The following is a 9,017-nucleotide window of genomic DNA, read 5'->3' as shown; positions in this document are numbered from 1 at the left end:
TTTAAATTTTTATGGTTCTGTTAGCTCCGTTAGGTGATTTTGGACTTAGGAGCACGTCCGGAATGTGATTTGGAGGTCCGTAGTAGAATTAGGCTTGAATTGGCGAAAGTTGGAATTTTGGCCGACAGTGGAAATTTTGATATCGGGGTCGGATTGGATTTTCGGAAGTTGGAATAGGTTCGTGGTGTCATTTTTGACTTGTATGTAAAATTTGAGATCAATCGGACATGGTTTGGTAGGTTTCGGCGTGGAATTCGGAAGTTTAGAAGTTCTTTAGGCTTGAATAAGGGTGTAACTTGATGTTTTGATGTGGTTTTGAGGGATTCAAGGTCCGACTAAGTTCGTATCGAGTTATAGGACTTATTGGAATAATTATTGGTTGAGGTCCCGGAGGCCTCGGGGTAATTTCGGGTGGTTAACGGCTTGATGGGAGTTGAGGAATTGCAGCTGAAGTTGCTGCTACCGGTGTAACCGCACCTGCGGAATGGGAACCGCAGATGCGAGCCTGCAGAAGCGAAGGAGGAGCCGCAGATGCAGCTGAGGAGGATCTGGGCAGAGGACGCAGATGCGATGGCATTCCCGCACCTGCGATGGCCGCAGAAACGGATTTAGGGGCGCAGGTGCGAGTTTGGACCGCAGGTGAGATTTAGTTCCCGCACCCGCGAAGAGCGCAGATGCGGTCACTTGATCGTAGGAGTGGAGGCAGTGCTTAGTGATTTTTCCGCAGAAGCGGGGCTTTGCCGGTAAATGCGGCTCCGCAGATGCGAAAATAGAGCCGCAGGTGCGAAAAGTCTAGGCAGAACCTATAAATAGAACACTTGGAGATTTTTAACCATTTTAATCATTTTTGAGCTCGCATTTTGGGGATTTTGAGAGAGATTTCGGAGTAATCACTGAGCTAAGTTCCTTGCCTATTTATCTTCAATAATGGTATTTTCCCACTGATTTTTACACCTAGTTGGTGAGTGTTTGAGGTGAGATTTGGGAAGTTAGGGCTTGGGAATTGGAGAGTGAATTTTAGAGTTTTGGAGGGGCAATTGAGGTCGGATTTTGATAAATTTGGTATGGTTAGACTCATCAGTGAATGAGCTTTTGGGTTTTGTGACATTCGTTGGGTTACGAGACGTGGGCCTGGAGGCCGGGTTGAGCCGATTTCCGATTTTGGACTATATTTTAGTTATTTTCTTGTGGAATTGATCCTTTTAGCCAATATTGATTATCTCGTACTGTTTGTGGCTAGATTCGGGGCATTTGGAGGTCGATTCGAGAGGCAAAGGAATTTCGGAGTAGGATTTCTGCAAGGTTGAGGTAAGTAACAGTCTTAAAGCTGGTTTTGAGGGTATGAAACCCCGAGAATTTGTATGATGTGAATATTTGGAGGTGACGCACATGCTAGGTGACGGGCGTGTGAGCGTGCACCATGAGGGATTATGACTTGGTCCGTCCTATGAGACTATAAAGTCGAATAGCCATTGTTATTACTCGTTTTTCCTTGTCTTTGATCAATTGACTGCCTTTCATGTTAGACACCATGCTTAGGCCATATGATATCACTTTTGGGACCCGTATCGGTCGAATACTTGTTAAATTGACTGCTAATTACTGTCTTGTACTCAGTCACAGTCTTACTTGTGTGTTATATCTCTGTTCCCTCTCATTTCTTGTTGATACTTGTTGTATTCTCTATTTGGGCGAATTATTATGATATTTTGTTAGCCCGAGGGGCTGGAGAGGTTAGTGACCGAGATAGGGCCTGAGTGCCGAGCTGCGAGGTGTGAGGTATATGGATCGAGTTGTGCGTCGCAACAAGCCTTTGGGCTATATATATATTATTGGATCGGGTTGCATGCCGCAATAATATTTGATCGGGTTGCATGCAGTAACAAGCCTTCGGGCTATATATATATTATTGGATCGGGTTGCACGCCGCAACTATATTGAATCGGGTTGCATGCCGCAATAATATTGGATCGGGCTGCGCGCTGCAGTAATATAGCGCTTGGGCTGAAGGAGCACCTCCAGAGTCTGTACACCCCCAGTGAGCACAGGTACCTATTGAGAGTGTGTATTAAGGGTTGAGAGCCGAGAGTATGAGCTGTTGAGATGAGTTGAGTGACAGCTGCCTTGAGAGGCTGTACTTGATTTTATTTATTGTTGTACTTAGTTATTATCTGTTGTTGTTGTGAAATTTATGAAAGATTCATATATGTTTTACTTGAGCTCGAACTGATTTGACTTATACCACCGGGTTTGAAAGCATGTTCACTCTTTACTGAAAACTTTGAAATGATCTGTATTTTTGTAGTTCGTCACTGCTTCTCTGTTCCTTATTTAATCCTTATTTAGTTCGTCACTTGCTGAGTTGATTGTACTCATGCTACACCCTGCACTTCATGTGCAGATCCAGGTATGTACGGTTCTGGCGGTTGCTGAGTTCGTGCACGAGCTGATTTTCGGAGCCTTACGAGGTAGCTGCCGGCGTCCGCAATCCTTGTTTCTCCTTTCTTATTATCTTTTCTCTCTTGTATTAGCATTTGACACATACTGTAGTAGACTATGTTTCTAGATTAGTTGTTAGATGCTCATGACTTAGTGACACCCCAATGTCGGGCTATCATTCTGCACTTGTGTTTTGGGTTTCTACCTCATTATTATGAAAACCTTCGGTTAGTTTAATTGCTTTAGCTCACTTCTGTTATATATTGAAAGCATATTGAGAATGTCGGCTTGCCTAGTTCTACGATAGGCTCCATCATGACTGGTTATGTATTTGGGTCGTGACAAGTTGGTATTAGAGCCTAGGTTACATAGGTCTCACGAGTCATGAGAAGGTTTAGTAGAGTCTTGCGGATCAGTACGGGGACATCTGTACTTATCTTCGAGAGGCTGCAGAACCCTTAGGAAACTCCACATTCTTGAATTCTTGTCATGCGAATCTGTTGATTCTAGTAACTAAACATATGTTGTTTCATTCACTCACAGATGGTGAGGACTCGTACTATTGGGCCGCGAGAGGCCGAGGCCACGGTAGAGTCCACGGTAGGGGTGGAGGTGCAGCCCGCACAGCATCTGGGGCGGTACCTGCAGATCTACCAATTACCCCAGATCATGACCAAATTCCAATTGTTGATGCACCAGCTCAGGCACTACCTGTGCCCATCGTGATTCCTGGCCTTCAGGAGGCCTTAGCTCAGATTCTGACCGCGTGTACCAGTCTTGCTCAGGCGGTCTATGTTTCGGCTGCAGCAGCCACTTCTCAAGCCGGGGGAGGTGCTCAGACTCCCGCCGCCCGCACACCAGAGCAGGTGGTACAGGGATTCCAGACACCGCTGGTACCACCAGTCCATCCGGTTGCAGCTCCTCAGGACTATGTGGTTCCTGCAATGCCTGAGGATGAGCAGTGTAGATTGGAGAGGTTTGGGAGACTCTAGCCTCTATCTTTCAGTGGTGGAGAGGGTTTTTTGGACAGGTGTCAAAGGATACTCCGTACAATAGGTATTCTGGATACCAGTGGGGTCTCGTTCACTACCTTTCAGTTCTCTGCGGTTGCATTTAGTTGGTGGGAGTCTTACGAGAGGCGTAGGCTAGTCGGCGCAGCGCCCCTTACCTGGAAGGATTTCTCCGTTCTCTTTCTGGAGAAGTTCGTGCCTCAGTCCCGCAGAGAGGAGCTGCGCAGACGGTTTGAGCAGCTTCGTCAGGGTGATATGTCTGTGACGCAGTATGTGATGCGATTCTCGGAGTTGGTCCATCATGCTATCTGGTTGGTTCCCACAGACAGGGAGAGGATCAGGAGGTTTATTGATGGCCTCACTTTACAACTGTGATTGCTTATGACTAGAGAGAGAGTGTCTTATGCTACTTTTGATGAGGTTGTCTACATTTTTCGTCAGATTGAGATGGTTCGCAGACTAGAGATGGTTGAGAGGGAGGTCAATAGGCCTTGCGGACAGGGAGGATTTAGAGGTGCTCCTTCTGGGGGTCAGTGCCAGCACGGTAGAGGCCGTCCTTTCATACATGCTCAGAAGGCTCGTCCAGTTCACCGTGGTGCATCAGCTGGCCATGGTTCTCACAGTTATCAGCAAGGTCGTTCATCTCTCGGTTCCCTCATATCCTAGAGTTCGTCTCGTGCTCCATCGGGTCAGTGTTCGTCTATGCCTGGTCCTTCTACCAGTTATCCCGGTGCTTGGGGCTCCCTTCAGTCCCCTGCACCAGCACCGAGAAGTTGTTATGAGTTTGGGGAGTTTGGTCACATGAGGAGAGAGTGTCCCCATATAGTGGGAGGTCCTGCTCTACAGAGGAGCCAATCTATGTCATCAGCACCATCCCCTCCACCACCCGCTCAGCCAGCCCGGGGTGGAGCCCAGTCAGCTAGGGGTCGCCCGAGGGGGGAGGCAAATCAGGGGGTGGCCAGGCTCATTTTTATGCCCTCCCTGCCAGACCAGATGCCATTGCTTCCGATACTGTGATTATAGGTATTGTCTTAGTTTGCAACAGAGATGCCTCTGTATTATTTGACCCTGGTTCCACTTATTCATATGTTTTCTCGTATTTTGCTCATTTGCTGGATATTGAGTCTTTAGTTTCATCTGTTCATGTATCTACTCCTGTGGATGGTACTATTATTGTGGACCATGTATATCGGTCTTGTGTGGTGACTATTGGGGGTCTGGAGACCAGAGTGGATCTTTTGCTGCTCAGTATGGTCGATTTTGATGTGATATTGGGTATGGATTGGTTGTCTCCATGTCATGTTGTTCTAGATTGTCACGCTAAGATTGTGACGTTGGCGATGCCGGGGTTGCTAAGGGTTGAGTGTAGCGGTTCTATAGACTATGTTCCCAGTAAAGTGATTTCATACTTGAAGGCTCGGTGGATGGCTGATAAGGGTTGTCTATCCTATTTGGCTTTTGTGAGGGATGTTAGTGCAGAGACTCCTTCCATTGATTCTGTTCTGGTGGTGCGTGATTTTCCGGATGTGTTTCATGCAGACCTGTTAAGCATGCCGCCTGACAGAGATATTGACTTCGGTATTGATTTGGTGCTGTGCACTCAACCCATTTCTATTCCACCGTATCATATGGCACCGGCGGAGTTGAAGGAATAGCTTCAGGAAGTCCTTGATAAGGGGTTTATTCGCCTTGCGTGTCACCATGGGGTGCACCGGTTCTATTTGTAAAGAACAAATATGGTTCTATGAGGATGTGCATTGACTACAGTCAGTTAAACAAGGTCACAGTCAAGAACAAGTATCCTTTGCCACGTATTGATGATCTATTTGACCAGCTTCAGGGGAGAGGTTGTTCTCTAAGATTGATTTAAGGCCAGGGTATCACCAGCTGAAGATTCGGGATTCGGATATTCTTAAGACAGCTTTCAAGACCCGATATGGCCATTATTAGTTCCTTGTGATGTCTTTTGGGCTGACTAATGCCCCAGCAACGTTCATGCATTTGATGAACAATGTGTTTCAGCCATATTTTGACTCATTCGTTATTGTATTCATTGATGATATCCTGGTGTACTCTCATAGCCAGGAGAAGCATGCCCAACATCTGAGGATTGTGTTACAGAGATTGAGGGAGGAGAAGCTTTATGCAAAGTTCTCCAAGTGTGAGTTTTGTCTCAGTTCAGTGGTATTCTTGGGGCACATGGTGTCCAGTGAGGGTATTCAGGTGGATCTGAAGAAGATAGAGGCGGTACAGAGTTGGCCCAGACCGTCCTCAGCCACGGAGATTAGGAGCTTTCTTGGTTTGGCGGGCTATTACCTTTATTTTGTGGAGGGTTTTTCAACTATTGCATCGCCCTTGACCAAATTGACCCAAAAGGGGGTTCCATTCAGGAGGTTGGATGAGTGCGAGGAGAGCTTTCAGAAGCTCAAGACTGCTTTGACCACAGCTCCAGTTCTAGTTCTACCATCAGCTTCTGGTTCTTACAGAGTGTATTATGATGCCTCACGGATATGTATTGGATGTGTTCTAATGTAGGAGGGTAGAGTGATTGCTTATGATTCGAGCAAATTAAAGACCCATGAGAAAAACTATCATGTCCATGATCTTGAGTTAACAGCTATTGTTCACACCTTGAAGATTTGGCAGCACTATCTGTACGGGGTTCGTTGTGAGATCTACACTGATCACCGGAGTTTGCAGCATCTGTTCAAGAAGAAGGATCTTAACTTGCGTCAGCAGAGGTGGTTGGAGCTTCACAAAGACTATGATATCACTATTTTGTACCATCCCTGGAAGGCCAATATGGTGGCCGATGCCTTGAGTCGTCATGCGGAGAGTTTGGGGAGTTTAGCGTATCTTCCAGCAGCAGAGAGACCCTTGGCATTGGATGTTCAGGCCTTAGCTAGCCAGCTTGTCAGATTGGATATTTCGAAGCTGAGTCGGGTATTGGCTTGTGTGGTCTCTAGGTCTTCTCTTTATGATCGTATCAGGGAGCGTCAGTATGATGACCCCCATCTACTCGTCCTCCAAGATAGGGTTCGGCGAGGTAATGCTAGAGATGTGACTATTGGTGATGATGGCGTATTGAGGATGCAGGGCCGGATATATGTGCCCAATGTGGATGGGCCTCGGGAGTTGATTCTTGAGGAGGCCCATAACTCACGGTATTCCATTCATCCGGGTGCTGCGAAGATGTACCAAGATTTGAGACAACACTATTAGTGGAGGAGGATGAAGAAGGATATAGTTGGGTTTGTGGCTCGGTGTCTCAATTGTCAGCAGGTTAAGCATGAGCATCAGAGACCAGGTGGCTTGCTTCAGAGGTTAGAGATCCTAGTGTGGAAGTGGGAGCGGATCACCATGGATTTCGTAGTTGGGCTCCCACAGACTTCGAGGAAGTTCGATGCTATTTGGGTGATTGTGGATCGGTTGACCAAGTCTGCACACTTTATTCCAGTTGGTACTACTTATTCTTCAGAGTGGTTGGCTGACATTTATATCCGAGAGATTGTTCGCCTTCATGGTGTCCCAGTTTCCATCATTTCGGATAGAGGCACGCAGTCTACATCGTAGTTTTGGAGAGCCATGCACGAGAGTTGGGTACTCAGGTTGAGTTGAGCACAACCTTTCACCCACAGACAGATGGACAGTCCGAGCGCACTATCCAGATATTGGAGGACATGTTACGTGCTTGTGTCATTTATTTTAGGGGTTTATGGGACCAGTTTCTGCCGCTCGCAGAGTTCGCATATAACAACAGTTATCAGTCGAGCATTTAGATGGCTCCGTACGAGGCTTTATATGGGAGGTGGTGTAGATCTCCGGTGGGATGGTTTGATCCGGGTGAGGCTAGGCTCTTGGGTACAGACATGGTCCAGGATGCATTAGACAAGGTGAAATTGATTCGATAGTGGCTTCGCACAACGCAGTCTAGGCAAAAGAGCTATGCTGACAGGAAGGTCTGTGATGTGTCTTTCATGGTCGGGGAGAAGGTTCTGCTTAAGGTATCACCCATGAAGTGTGTTATGAGGTTTGGAAAGAGGGGCAAGTTGAGCCCTCGGTTTATTGGGCCTTTTGAGGTACTTCGGAGGATCGGGGATTACAAGCTTGCCTTGCCACCTAGCTTGTCGAGTGTGCATCCAGTATTTCATGTTTCTATGCTCCGAAAGAATATCGGCGATCCGTCCCATGTTTTGAATTTCAACACGGTTCAGTTGGATGGTGATATGACTTATGATGTGGAGCCGGTGGCCATTTTGGAGCAGCAGGTTCGGAATTTGAGGTCAAAGGATATAGCTTCAGTGAAGGTGCAGTGGAGAGGTCAGGTTGTGGAGGAGGCCACATGGGAGACCGAGTGGGAGATGCGGAGCAGATATCCACACCTATTTGAGACTCCAGGTATGTTTCTAGACCCGTTCGAGGACGAACGTTTGTTTAAGAGGGGGAGTCGTTTTGAGAGTTATAGCCTTGTTTCCCACATTTCTGCTTCTTTTGAGCTTTACAACTGTATTATGTCTTACCGGGATGGTTGGTTCGGGTCCGAAGTGGTTTTGGAGTGAATTGAGACACTTAATCTCTTAATTGGAAGCTTAAGTTGAAAAAGTCGATCGGATGCTAACTTAAGGGAAAACGACCTCAGGTTTGAATTTTTATGGTTCTGTTAGCTCCGTTAGGTGATTTTGGACTTAGGAGCGCATCTGGAATGTGATTTGGAGGTCTATAGTAGAATTAGGCTTGAATTGGCGAAAGTTAGAATTTTGGCCGGCAGTGAAAATTTTGATATCGGGGTCGGATTGGATTTTCGGAAGTTGGAATAGGTTCGTGTTGTCATTTTTTATTTGTGTGTAAAATTTGAGGTCAATCGGATGTGGTTTGGTAGGTTTCGATGTTGTTGTGGAATTCAGAAGTTTAGAAGTTCTTTAGGCTTGAATCCGGGTGTAATTTGGTGTTTTGATGTGATTTTGAGGGATTCAAGGTCCGACTAAGTTCGTATCGGGCTATAAGACTTGTTGGTATAATTGGTTGAGGTCTCGGAGGCCTCGGGGTGATTTCGTGTGGCTAACGGCTTGAAGGGAGTTGAGGAATTGCAGCGGAAGTTGTTGCTACTGGTGTAACCACACCTGCGCAGTGGGAACCGCAGGTGCGAGCCCGCATAAGTGAAGGAGGAGCCGCAGATGCGGCTAAGGCGGATCTGGGCAGAGGACGCAGGTGCGATGACAACCTGCGATGGTGGCAGAAGCAGATTTAGGGGCACAGGTGTGAGTTTGGACCGCAAGTGCGATGTAGTTTCCGCACCCGCGAAGAGCGCATATGCGGTCACTTGATTGCATGAGCGGAGGCAGTGTTTAGTGATTTTTTCACAGAACCAGGGCTTTGCCCGCATATGCATAAATGGAGTCGTAGGTGAGAGAAGTCTGGGCAGAACCTATAAATAGAACACTTCGAGATTTTTCACCATTTTCATCATTTTTGAGCTCGGATTTTGGAGATTTTGAGAGAGATTTTGGAGTAATCATTGAGGTAAGTTCCTTGTGCCTATTTATCTTCAATAATGGTGTTTTCCCACTG

Source organism: Nicotiana tabacum, chromosome 15 (assembly GCF_000715075.1).
Source record: "Nicotiana tabacum cultivar K326 chromosome 15, ASM71507v2, whole genome shotgun sequence".
Classification (NCBI taxonomy): domain Eukaryota; kingdom Viridiplantae; phylum Streptophyta; class Magnoliopsida; order Solanales; family Solanaceae; genus Nicotiana; species Nicotiana tabacum.
Note: the sequence above shows the minus strand (reverse complement) of the source record.